This window comes from Salmo salar, unplaced genomic scaffold, assembly GCF_965601325.2.
Source record: "Salmo salar unplaced genomic scaffold, fSalSal1 ptg000293l, whole genome shotgun sequence".
Lineage (NCBI taxonomy): Eukaryota > Metazoa > Chordata > Actinopteri > Salmoniformes > Salmonidae > Salmo > Salmo salar.
The window spans coordinates 3,560,001-3,572,500 of NW_027675346.1; positions in this window are offsets into that span (position 1 = coordinate 3,560,001).

A 12,500-nucleotide genomic window follows, 5' to 3' on the forward strand; every position below is an offset into this window, starting at 1 on the left:
CCGGGTGGGGGGGGGTGAGAGGGGGGTAGGGGGCCACCTATAGGGTGCTCCCTATCCGGGCATGGACCTTCATCACCCCCCTGAAGCCATTAAGAACCATCCCAACATATGATGAGCCAGCAATGAACTCGGGTGAAATGACTGAGTAGAAATGACTCTCTTAAGGTAGGGGTAAATGTGTGAGTAACTGGGACTCTCTTAAGAAGGGAAGGGATTTTTTTCAAACATACCCCTGGTAAGCCAAATGCTACGGACACGTCCCCACCAAAACATAGTGCAATTTCTGAGAAGAAAAAACATAGCCGATTTTCTGACAAGAAAAAACATAGTCATTTTTCTGAAGATTTTTTGAAAAGCTATATAATTCCCTCTTGCTGTATCTCATTGAGTTGGGCCCTTAGGATGGTGCTCTAAGGGTGGGTATGGAGGTCCCTATACCCTCTATAAGTATTTAAAACCGTTTTTCAAAAATGGTTGTGGTAAGCCAGAATAAAACCAGGTGCCAGTTTGGACTTAGTGCAATTTCTGAGAAGAAAAACATAGAATATTTTCTGAAGATTTTTTCAAACTTCCATAAATCAGCCAGGCCGGCCCCCATTGACTTGGGCCCGTAGTAGGGTGCTGTCAGGGTGGGTATGGAGGTCCCTATACCCTTTAAAAGTATTTAAAACAGTTATAAAATTTCACCCCTGGTAACCCAAATGCTACGGACACGTCCCCACCAAAACATAGAATATTTTCTGAAGATTTTTTGAAAAGCTATATAATTCCCTCTTGCTGTATCTCATTGAGTTGGGCCCTTAGGATGGTGCTCTAAGGGTGGGTATGGAGGTCCCTATACCCTCTATAAGTATTTAAAACCGTTTTTCAAAAATGGTTGTGGTAACCCAAAAACATAGTGCAATTTCTGAGAAGAAAAACATAGCCGATTTTCTGAGAAGAAAAACATAGAATATTTTCTGAAGATTTTTTCAAACTTCCATAAATCAGCCAGGCCGGCCCCCATTGACTTGGGCCCGTAGTAGGGTGCTGTCAGGGTGGGTATGGAGGTCCCTATACCCTTTAAAAGTATTTAAAACAGTTATAAAATTTCACCCCTGGTAACCCAAATGCTACGGACACGTCCCCACCAAAACATAGAATATTTTCTGAAGATTTTTTGAAAAGCTATATAATTCCCTCTTGCTGTATCTCATTGAGTTGGGCCCTTAGGATGGTGCTCTAAGGGTGGGTATGGAGGTCCCTATACCCTCTATAAGTATTTAAAACCGTTTTTCAAAAATGGTTGTGGTAACCCAAAAACATAGTGCAATTTCTGAGAAGAAAAACATAGCCGATTTTCTGAGAAGAAAAACATAGAATATTTTCTGAAGATTTTTTCAAACTTCCATAAATCAGCCAGGCCGGCCCCCATTGACTTGGGCCCGTAGTAGGGTGCTGTCAGGGTGGGTATGGAGGTCCCTATACCCTTTAAAAGTATTTAAAACAGTTATAAAATTTCACCCCTGGTAACCCAAATGCTACGGACACGTCCCCACCAAAACATAGAATATTTTCTGAGAAGAAAAAACATAGCCGATTTTCTGAGAAGAAAAACATAGAATATTTTCAGAGGATTTTTAAAAACTTCCATAAAACACTCATTCTTCATCCCACTGACATGGGACAGCAGTGGGGTGCTGAAACAGGTGTCCTGGGGGTGGTGATGGCCTTTAAAAGTAATTTAGAGCCTTTTAAAAATGTCACCCCTGGTAAGCCAAATGCTACGGACACGTCCCCACCAAAACATAGTGCAATTTCTGAGAAGAAAAAACATAGAATATTTTCAGAGGATTTTTAAAAACTTCCATAAAACACTCATTCTTCATCCCACTGACTTGGGACCACAGTGGGGTGCTGAAACAGGTGTCCTGGGGGTGGTGATGGCCTTTAAAAGTATTTAAAACAGTTGTAAAATTTCACCCCTGGTAACCCAAATGCTACGGACACGTCCCCACCAAAACATAGTGCAATTTCTGAGAAGAAAAAACATAGCCGATTTTCTGACAAGAAAAAACATAGTCATTTTTCTGAAGATTTTTTGAAAAGCTATATAATTCCCTCTTGCTGTATCTCATTGAGTTGGGCCCTTAGGATGGTGCTCTAAGGGTGGGTATGGAGGTCCCTATACCCTCTATAAGTATTTAAAACCGTTTTTCAAAAATGGTTGTGGTAAGCCAGAATAAAACCAGGTGCCAGTTTGGACTTAGTGCAATTTCTGAGAAGAAAAACATAGAATATTTTCTGAAGATTTTTTCAAACTTCCATAAATCAGCCAGGCCGGCCCCCATTGACTTGGGCCCGTAGTAGGGTGCTGTCAGGGTGGGTATGGAGGTCCCTATACCCTTTAAAAGTATTTAAAACAGTTATAAAATTTCACCCCTGGTAACCCAAATGCTACGGACACGTCCCCACCAAAACATAGAATATTTTCTGAAGATTTTTTGAAAAGCTATATAATTCCCTCTTGCTGTATCTCATTGAGTTGGGCCCTTAGGATGGTGCTCTAAGGGTGGGTATGGAGGTCCCTATACCCTCTATAAGTATTTAAAACCGTTTTTCAAAAATGGTTGTGGTAACCCAAAAACATAGTGCAATTTCTGAGAAGAAAAACATAGCCGATTTTCTGAGAAGAAAAACATAGAATATTTTCTGAAGATTTTTTCAAACTTCCATAAATCAGCCAGGCCGGCCCCCATTGACTTGGGCCCGTAGTAGGGTGCTGTCAGGGTGGGTATGGAGGTCCCTATACCCTTTAAAAGTATTTAAAACAGTTATAAAATTTCACCCCTGGTAACCCAAATGCTACGGACACGTCCCCACCAAAACATAGAATATTTTCTGAAGATTTTTTGAAAAGCTATATAATTCCCTCTTGCTGTATCTCATTGAGTTGGGCCCTTAGGATGGTGCTCTAAGGGTGGGTATGGAGGTCCCTATACCCTCTATAAGTATTTAAAACCGTTTTTCAAAAATGGTTGTGGTAACCCAAAAACATAGTGCAATTTCTGAGAAGAAAAACATAGCCGATTTTCTGAGAAGAAAAACATAGAATATTTTCTGAAGATTTTTTCAAACTTCCATAAATCAGCCAGGCCGGCCCCCATTGACTTGGGCCCGTAGTAGGGTGCTGTCAGGGTGGGTATGGAGGTCCCTATACCCTTTAAAAGTATTTAAAACAGTTATAAAATTTCACCCCTGGTAACCCAAATGCTACGGACACGTCCCCACCAAAACATAGAATATTTTCTGAGAAGAAAAAACATAGCCGATTTTCTGAGAAGAAAAACATAGAATATTTTCAGAGGATTTTTAAAAACTTCCATAAAACACTCATTCTTCATCCCACTGACATGGGACAGCAGTGGGGTGCTGAAACAGGTGTCCTGGGGGTGGTGATGGCCTTTAAAAGTAATTTAGAGCCTTTTAAAAATGTCACCCCTGGTAAGCCAAATGCTACGGACACGTCCCCACCAAAACATAGTGCAATTTCTGAGAAGAAAAAACATAGAATATTTTCAGAGGATTTTTAAAAACTTCCATAAAACACTCATTCTTCATCCCACTGACTTGGGACCACAGTGGGGTGCTGAAACAGGTGTCCTGGGGGTGGTGATGGCCTTTAAAAGTATTTAAAACAGTTGTAAAATTTCACCCCTGGTAACCCAAATGCTACGGACACGTCCCCACCAAAACATAGTGCAATTTCTGAGAAGAAAAAACATAGCCGATTTTCTGACAAGAAAAAACATAGTCATTTTTCTGAAGATTTTTTGAAAAGCTATATAATTCCCTCTTGCTGTATCTCATTGAGTTGGGCCCTTAGGATGGTGCTCTAAGGGTGGGTATGGAGGTCCCTATACCCTCTATAAGTATTTAAAACCGTTTTTCAAAAATGGTTGTGGTAAGCCAGAATAAAACCAGGTGCCAGTTTGGACTTAGTGCAATTTCTGAGAAGAAAAACATAGAATATTTTCTGAAGATTTTTTCAAACTTCCATAAATCAGCCAGGCCGGCCCCCATTGACTTGGGCCCGTAGTAGGGTGCTGTCAGGGTGGGTATGGAGGTCCCTATACCCTTTAAAAGTATTTAAAACAGTTATAAAATTTCACCCCTGGTAACCCAAATGCTACGGACACGTCCCCACCAAAACATAGAATATTTTCTGAAGATTTTTTGAAAAGCTATATAATTCCCTCTTGCTGTATCTCATTGAGTTGGGCCCTTAGGATGGTGCTCTAAGGGTGGGTATGGAGGTCCCTATACCCTCTATAAGTATTTAAAACCGTTTTTCAAAAATGGTTGTGGTAACCCAAAAACATAGTGCAATTTCTGAGAAGAAAAACATAGCCGATTTTCTGAGAAGAAAAACATAGAATATTTTCTGAAGATTTTTTCAAACTTCCATAAATCAGCCAGGCCGGCCCCCATTGACTTGGGCCCGTAGTAGGGTGCTGTCAGGGTGGGTATGGAGGTCCCTATACCCTTTAAAAGTATTTAAAACAGTTATAAAATTTCACCCCTGGTAACCCAAATGCTACGGACACGTCCCCACCAAAACATAGAATATTTTCTGAAGATTTTTTGAAAAGCTATATAATTCCCTCTTGCTGTATCTCATTGAGTTGGGCCCTTAGGATGGTGCTCTAAGGGTGGGTATGGAGGTCCCTATACCCTCTATAAGTATTTAAAACCGTTTTTCAAAAATGGTTGTGGTAACCCAAAAACATAGTGCAATTTCTGAGAAGAAAAACATAGCCGATTTTCTGAGAAGAAAAACATAGAATATTTTCTGAAGATTTTTTCAAACTTCCATAAATCAGCCAGGCCGGCCCCCATTGACTTGGGCCCGTAGTAGGGTGCTGTCAGGGTGGGTATGGAGGTCCCTATACCCTTTAAAAGTATTTAAAACAGTTATAAAATTTCACCCCTGGTAACCCAAATGCTACGGACACGTCCCCACCAAAACATAGAATATTTTCTGAGAAGAAAAAACATAGCCGATTTTCTGAGAAGAAAAACATAGAATATTTTCAGAGGATTTTTAAAAACTTCCATAAAACACTCATTCTTCATCCCACTGACATGGGACAGCAGTGGGGTGCTGAAACAGGTGTCCTGGGGGTGGTGATGGCCTTTAAAAGTAATTTAGAGCCTTTTAAAAATGTCACCCCTGGTAAGCCAAATGCTACGGACACGTCCCCACCAAAACATAGTGCAATTTCTGAGAAGAAAAAACATAGAATATTTTCAGAGGATTTTTAAAAACTTCCATAAAACACTCATTCTTCATCCCACTGACTTGGGACCACAGTGGGGTGCTGAAACAGGTGTCCTGGGGGTGGTGATGGCCTTTAAAAGTATTTAAAACAGTTGTAAAATTTCACCCCTGGTAACCCAAATGCTACGGACACGTCCCCACCAAAACATAGTGCAATTTCTGAGAAGAAAAAACATAGCCGATTTTCTGACAAGAAAAAACATAGTCATTTTTCTGAAGATTTTTTGAAAAGCTATATAATTCCCTCTTGCTGTATCTCATTGAGTTGGGCCCTTAGGATGGTGCTCTAAGGGTGGGTATGGAGGTCCCTATACCCTCTATAAGTATTTAAAACCGTTTTTCAAAAATGGTTGTGGTAAGCCAGAATAAAACCAGGTGCCAGTTTGGACTTAGTGCAATTTCTGAGAAGAAAAACATAGAATATTTTCTGAAGATTTTTTCAAACTTCCATAAATCAGCCAGGCCGGCCCCCATTGACTTGGGCCCGTAGTAGGGTGCTGTCAGGGTGGGTATGGAGGTCCCTATACCCTTTAAAAGTATTTAAAACAGTTATAAAATTTCACCCCTGGTAACCCAAATGCTACGGACACGTCCCCACCAAAACATAGAATATTTTCTGAAGATTTTTTGAAAAGCTATATAATTCCCTCTTGCTGTATCTCATTGAGTTGGGCCCTTAGGATGGTGCTCTAAGGGTGGGTATGGAGGTCCCTATACCCTCTATAAGTATTTAAAACCGTTTTTCAAAAATGGTTGTGGTAACCCAAAAACATAGTGCAATTTCTGAGAAGAAAAACATAGCCGATTTTCTGAGAAGAAAAACATAGAATATTTTCTGAAGATTTTTTCAAACTTCCATAAATCAGCCAGGCCGGCCCCCATTGACTTGGGCCCGTAGTAGGGTGCTGTCAGGGTGGGTATGGAGGTCCCTATACCCTTTAAAAGTATTTAAAACAGTTATAAAATTTCACCCCTGGTAACCCAAATGCTACGGACACGTCCCCACCAAAACATAGAATATTTTCTGAAGATTTTTTGAAAAGCTATATAATTCCCTCTTGCTGTATCTCATTGAGTTGGGCCCTTAGGATGGTGCTCTAAGGGTGGGTATGGAGGTCCCTATACCCTCTATAAGTATTTAAAACCGTTTTTCAAAAATGGTTGTGGTAACCCAAAAACATAGTGCAATTTCTGAGAAGAAAAACATAGCCGATTTTCTGAGAAGAAAAACATAGAATATTTTCTGAAGATTTTTTCAAACTTCCATAAATCAGCCAGGCCGGCCCCCATTGACTTGGGCCCGTAGTAGGGTGCTGTCAGGGTGGGTATGGAGGTCCCTATACCCTTTAAAAGTATTTAAAACAGTTATAAAATTTCACCCCTGGTAACCCAAATGCTACGGACACGTCCCCACCAAAACATAGAATATTTTCTGAGAAGAAAAAACATAGCCGATTTTCTGAGAAGAAAAACATAGAATATTTTCAGAGGATTTTTAAAAACTTCCATAAAACACTCATTCTTCATCCCACTGACATGGGACAGCAGTGGGGTGCTGAAACAGGTGTCCTGGGGGTGGTGATGGCCTTTAAAAGTAATTTAGAGCCTTTTAAAAATGTCACCCCTGGTAAGCCAAATGCTACGGACACGTCCCCACCAAAACATAGTGCAATTTCTGAGAAGAAAAAACATAGAATATTTTCAGAGGATTTTTAAAAACTTCCATAAAACACTCATTCTTCATCCCACTGACTTGGGACCACAGTGGGGTGCTGAAACAGGTGTCCTGGGGGTGGTGATGGCCTTTAAAAGTATTTAAAACAGTTGTAAAATTTCACCCCTGGTAACCCAAATGCTACGGACACGTCCCCACCAAAACATAGTGCAATTTCTGAGAAGAAAAAACATAGCCGATTTTCTGACAAGAAAAAACATAGTCATTTTTCTGAAGATTTTTTGAAAAGCTATATAATTCCCTCTTGCTGTATCTCATTGAGTTGGGCCCTTAGGATGGTGCTCTAAGGGTGGGTATGGAGGTCCCTATACCCTCTATAAGTATTTAAAACCGTTTTTCAAAAATGGTTGTGGTAAGCCAGAATAAAACCAGGTGCCAGTTTGGACTTAGTGCAATTTCTGAGAAGAAAAACATAGAATATTTTCTGAAGATTTTTTCAAACTTCCATAAATCAGCCAGGCCGGCCCCCATTGACTTGGGCCCGTAGTAGGGTGCTGTCAGGGTGGGTATGGAGGTCCCTATACCCTTTAAAAGTATTTAAAACAGTTATAAAATTTCACCCCTGGTAACCCAAATGCTACGGACACGTCCCCACCAAAACATAGAATATTTTCTGAAGATTTTTTGAAAAGCTATATAATTCCCTCTTGCTGTATCTCATTGAGTTGGGCCCTTAGGATGGTGCTCTAAGGGTGGGTATGGAGGTCCCTATACCCTCTATAAGTATTTAAAACCGTTTTTCAAAAATGGTTGTGGTAACCCAAAAACATAGTGCAATTTCTGAGAAGAAAAACATAGCCGATTTTCTGAGAAGAAAAACATAGAATATTTTCTGAAGATTTTTTCAAACTTCCATAAATCAGCCAGGCCGGCCCCCATTGACTTGGGCCCGTAGTAGGGTGCTGTCAGGGTGGGTATGGAGGTCCCTATACCCTTTAAAAGTATTTAAAACAGTTATAAAATTTCACCCCTGGTAACCCAAATGCTACGGACACGTCCCCACCAAAACATAGAATATTTTCTGAGAAGAAAAAACATAGCCGATTTTCTGAGAAGAAAAACATAGAATATTTTCAGAGGATTTTTAAAAACTTCCATAAAACACTCATTCTTCATCCCACTGACATGGGACAGCAGTGGGGTGCTGAAACAGGTGTCCTGGGGGTGGTGATGGCCTTTAAAAGTAATTTAGAGCCTTTTAAAAATGTCACCCCTGGTAAGCCAAATGCTACGGACACGTCCCCACCAAAACATAGTGCAATTTCTGAGAAGAAAAAACATAGAATATTTTCAGAGGATTTTTAAAAACTTCCATAAAACACTCATTCTTCATCCCACTGACTTGGGACCACAGTGGGGTGCTGAAACAGGTGTCCTGGGGGTGGTGATGGCCTTTAAAAGTATTTAAAACAGTTGTAAAATTTCACCCCTGGTAACCCAAATGCTACGGACACGTCCCCACCAAAACATAGTGCAATTTCTGAGAAGAAAAAACATAGCCGATTTTCTGACAAGAAAAAACATAGTCATTTTTCTGAAGATTTTTTGAAAAGCTATATAATTCCCTCTTGCTGTATCTCATTGAGTTGGGCCCTTAGGATGGTGCTCTAAGGGTGGGTATGGAGGTCCCTATACCCTCTATAAGTATTTAAAACCGTTTTTCAAAAATGGTTGTGGTAAGCCAGAATAAAACCAGGTGCCAGTTTGGACTTAGTGCAATTTCTGAGAAGAAAAACATAGAATATTTTCTGAAGATTTTTTCAAACTTCCATAAATCAGCCAGGCCGGCCCCCATTGACTTGGGCCCGTAGTAGGGTGCTGTCAGGGTGGGTATGGAGGTCCCTATACCCTTTAAAAGTATTTAAAACAGTTATAAAATTTCACCCCTGGTAACCCAAATGCTACGGACACGTCCCCACCAAAACATAGAATATTTTCTGAAGATTTTTTGAAAAGCTATATAATTCCTCTTGCTGTATAGCATTGAGTTGGGCCCTTCAAGACTGGTGCTCATAAGGATCAGCCAGGCCGGCCCCCATTGACTTGGGCCCGTAGTAGGGTGCTGTCAGGGTGGGTATGGAGGTCCCTATACCCTTTAAAAGTATTTAAAACAGTTATAAAATTTCACCCCTGGTAACCCAAATGCTACGGACACGTCCCCACCAAAACATAGAATATTTTCTGAAGATTTTTTGAAAAGCTATATAATTCCCTCTTGCTGTATCTCATTGAGTTGGGCCCTTAGGATGGTGCTCTAAGGGTGGGTATGGAGGTCCCTATACCCTCTATAAGTATTTAAAACCGTTTTTCAAAAATGGTTGTGGTAACCCAAAAACATAGTGCAATTTCTGAGAAGAAAAACATAGCCGATTTTCTGAGAAGAAAAACATAGAATATTTTCTGAAGATTTTTTCAAACTTCCATAAATCAGCCAGGCCGGCCCCCATTGACTTGGGCCCGTAGTAGGGTGCTGTCAGGGTGGGTATGGAGGTCCCTATACCCTTTAAAAGTATTTAAAACAGTTATAAAATTTCACCCCTGGTAACCCAAATGCTACGGACACGTCCCCACCAAAACATAGAATATTTTCTGAGAAGAAAAAACATAGCCGATTTTCTGAGAAGAAAAACATAGAATATTTTCAGAGGATTTTTAAAAACTTCCATAAAACACTCATTCTTCATCCCACTGACATGGGACAGCAGTGGGGTGCTGAAACAGGTGTCCTGGGGGTGGTGATGGCCTTTAAAAGTAATTTAGAGCCTTTTAAAAATGTCACCCCTGGTAAGCCAAATGCTACGGACACGTCCCCACCAAAACATAGTGCAATTTCTGAGAAGAAAAAACATAGAATATTTTCAGAGGATTTTTAAAAACTTCCATAAAACACTCATTCTTCATCCCACTGACTTGGGACCACAGTGGGGTGCTGAAACAGGTGTCCTGGGGGTGGTGATGGCCTTTAAAAGTATTTAAAACAGTTGTAAAATTTCACCCCTGGTAACCCAAATGCTACGGACACGTCCCCACCAAAACATAGTGCAATTTCTGAGAAGAAAAAACATAGCCGATTTTCTGACAAGAAAAAACATAGTCATTTTTCTGAAGATTTTTTGAAAAGCTATATAATTCCCTCTTGCTGTATCTCATTGAGTTGGGCCCTTAGGATGGTGCTCTAAGGGTGGGTATGGAGGTCCCTATACCCTCTATAAGTATTTAAAACCGTTTTTCAAAAATGGTTGTGGTAAGCCAGAATAAAACCAGGTGCCAGTTTGGACTTAGTGCAATTTCTGAGAAGAAAAACATAGAATATTTTCTGAAGATTTTTTCAAACTTCCATAAATCAGCCAGGCCGGCCCCCATTGACTTGGGCCCGTAGTAGGGTGCTGTCAGGGTGGGTATGGAGGTCCCTATACCCTTTAAAAGTATTTAAAACAGTTATAAAATTTCACCCCTGGTAACCCAAATGCTACGGACACGTCCCCACCAAAACATAGAATATTTTCTGAAGATTTTTTGAAAAGCTATATAATTCCCTCTTGCTGTATCTCATTGAGTTGGGCCCTTAGGATGGTGCTCTAAGGGTGGGTATGGAGGTCCCTATACCCTCTATAAGTATTTAAAACCGTTTTTCAAAAATGGTTGTGGTAACCCAAAAACATAGTGCAATTTCTGAGAAGAAAAACATAGCCGATTTTCTGAGAAGAAAAACATAGAATATTTTCTGAAGATTTTTTCAAACTTCCATAAATCAGCCAGGCCGGCCCCCATTGACTTGGGCCCGTAGTAGGGTGCTGTCAGGGTGGGTATGGAGGAGGTCCCTATACCCTTTAAAAGTATTTAAAACAGTTATAAAATTTCACCCCTGGTAACCCAAATGCTACGGACACGTCCCCACCAAAACATAGAATATTTTCTGAAGATTTTTTGAAAAGCTATATAATTCCCTCTTGCTGTATCTCATTGAGTTGGGCCCTTAGGATGGTGCTCTAAGGGTGGGTATGGAGGTCCCTATACCCTCTATAAGTATTTAAAACCGTTTTTCAAAAATGGTTGTGGTAACCCAAAAACATAGTGCAATTTCTGAGAAGAAAAACATAGCCGATTTTCTGAGAAGAAAAACATAGAATATTTTCTGAAGATTTTTTCAAACTTCCATAAATCAGCCAGGCCGGCCCCCATTGACTTGGGCCCGTAGTAGGGTGCTGTCAGGGTGGGTATGGAGGTCCCTATACCCTTTAAAAGTATTTAAAACAGTTATAAAATTTCACCCCTGGTAACCCAAATGCTACGGACACGTCCCCACCAAAACATAGAATATTTTCTGAAGATTTTTTGAAAAGCTATATAATTCCCTCTTGCTGTATCTCATTGAGTTGGGCCCTTAGGATGGTGCTCTAAGGGTGGGTATGGAGGTCCCTATACCCTCTATAAGTATTTAAAACCGTTTTTCAAAAATGGTTGTGGTAACCCAAAAACATAGTGCAATTTCTGAGAAGAAAAACATAGCCGATTTTCTGAGAAGAAAAACATAGAATATTTTCTGAAGATTTTTTCAAACTTCCATAAATCAGCCAGGCCGGCCCCCATTGACTTGGGCCCGTAGTAGGGTGCTGTCAGGGTGGGTATGGAGGTCCCTATACCCTTTAAAAGTATTTAAAACAGTTATAAAATTTCACCCCTGGTAACCCAAATGCTACGGACACGTCCCCACCAAAACATAGAATATTTTCTGAAGATTTTTTGAAAAGCTATATAATTCCCTCTTGCTGTATCTCATTGAGTTGGGCCCTTAGGATGGTGCTCTAAGGGTGGGTATGGAGGTCCCTATACCCTCTATAAGTATTTAAAACCGTTTTTCAAAAATGGTTGTGGTAACCCAAAATAAAACCAGGTGCCCGTTTGGACTTAGTGCAATTTCTGAGAAGAAAAACATAGAATATTTTCTGAAGATTTTTTCAAACTTCCATAAATCAGCCAGGCCGGCCCCCATTGACTTGGGCCCGTAGTAGGGTGCTGTCAGGGTGGGTATGGAGGTCCCTATACCCTTTAAAAGTATTTAAAACCGTTTTTAAAAAATGGTCCTGGTAACCCAAAATAAAACCAGGTGCCCGTTTGGACTTAGTCTCTGAAGCGAACTGAAAAGTTGGCACTTTGTAACTTTTTTGACCAAAATCTGAAATTTTCAAATAATGATTAAAAATACTTCCTGAGGGGCTAGAGTTCCCAAATTTTGGCTCATAACCTCTCTCGTGATGGGTAACAATTATCCCCTGTTTATAAAATGTCGCATCTACAGTAACTATTTTTTTCTGTTCCGGGAACTTTTTTCCGAAAACTTCAAACTCGATTTTCTATTATAAATTTTTATGGAAAAACGGTTTAAATTATATGGAAATGTTCGTTTATATGTGCCATTTCGTGCAAAAAAAACCCCATCAGGAT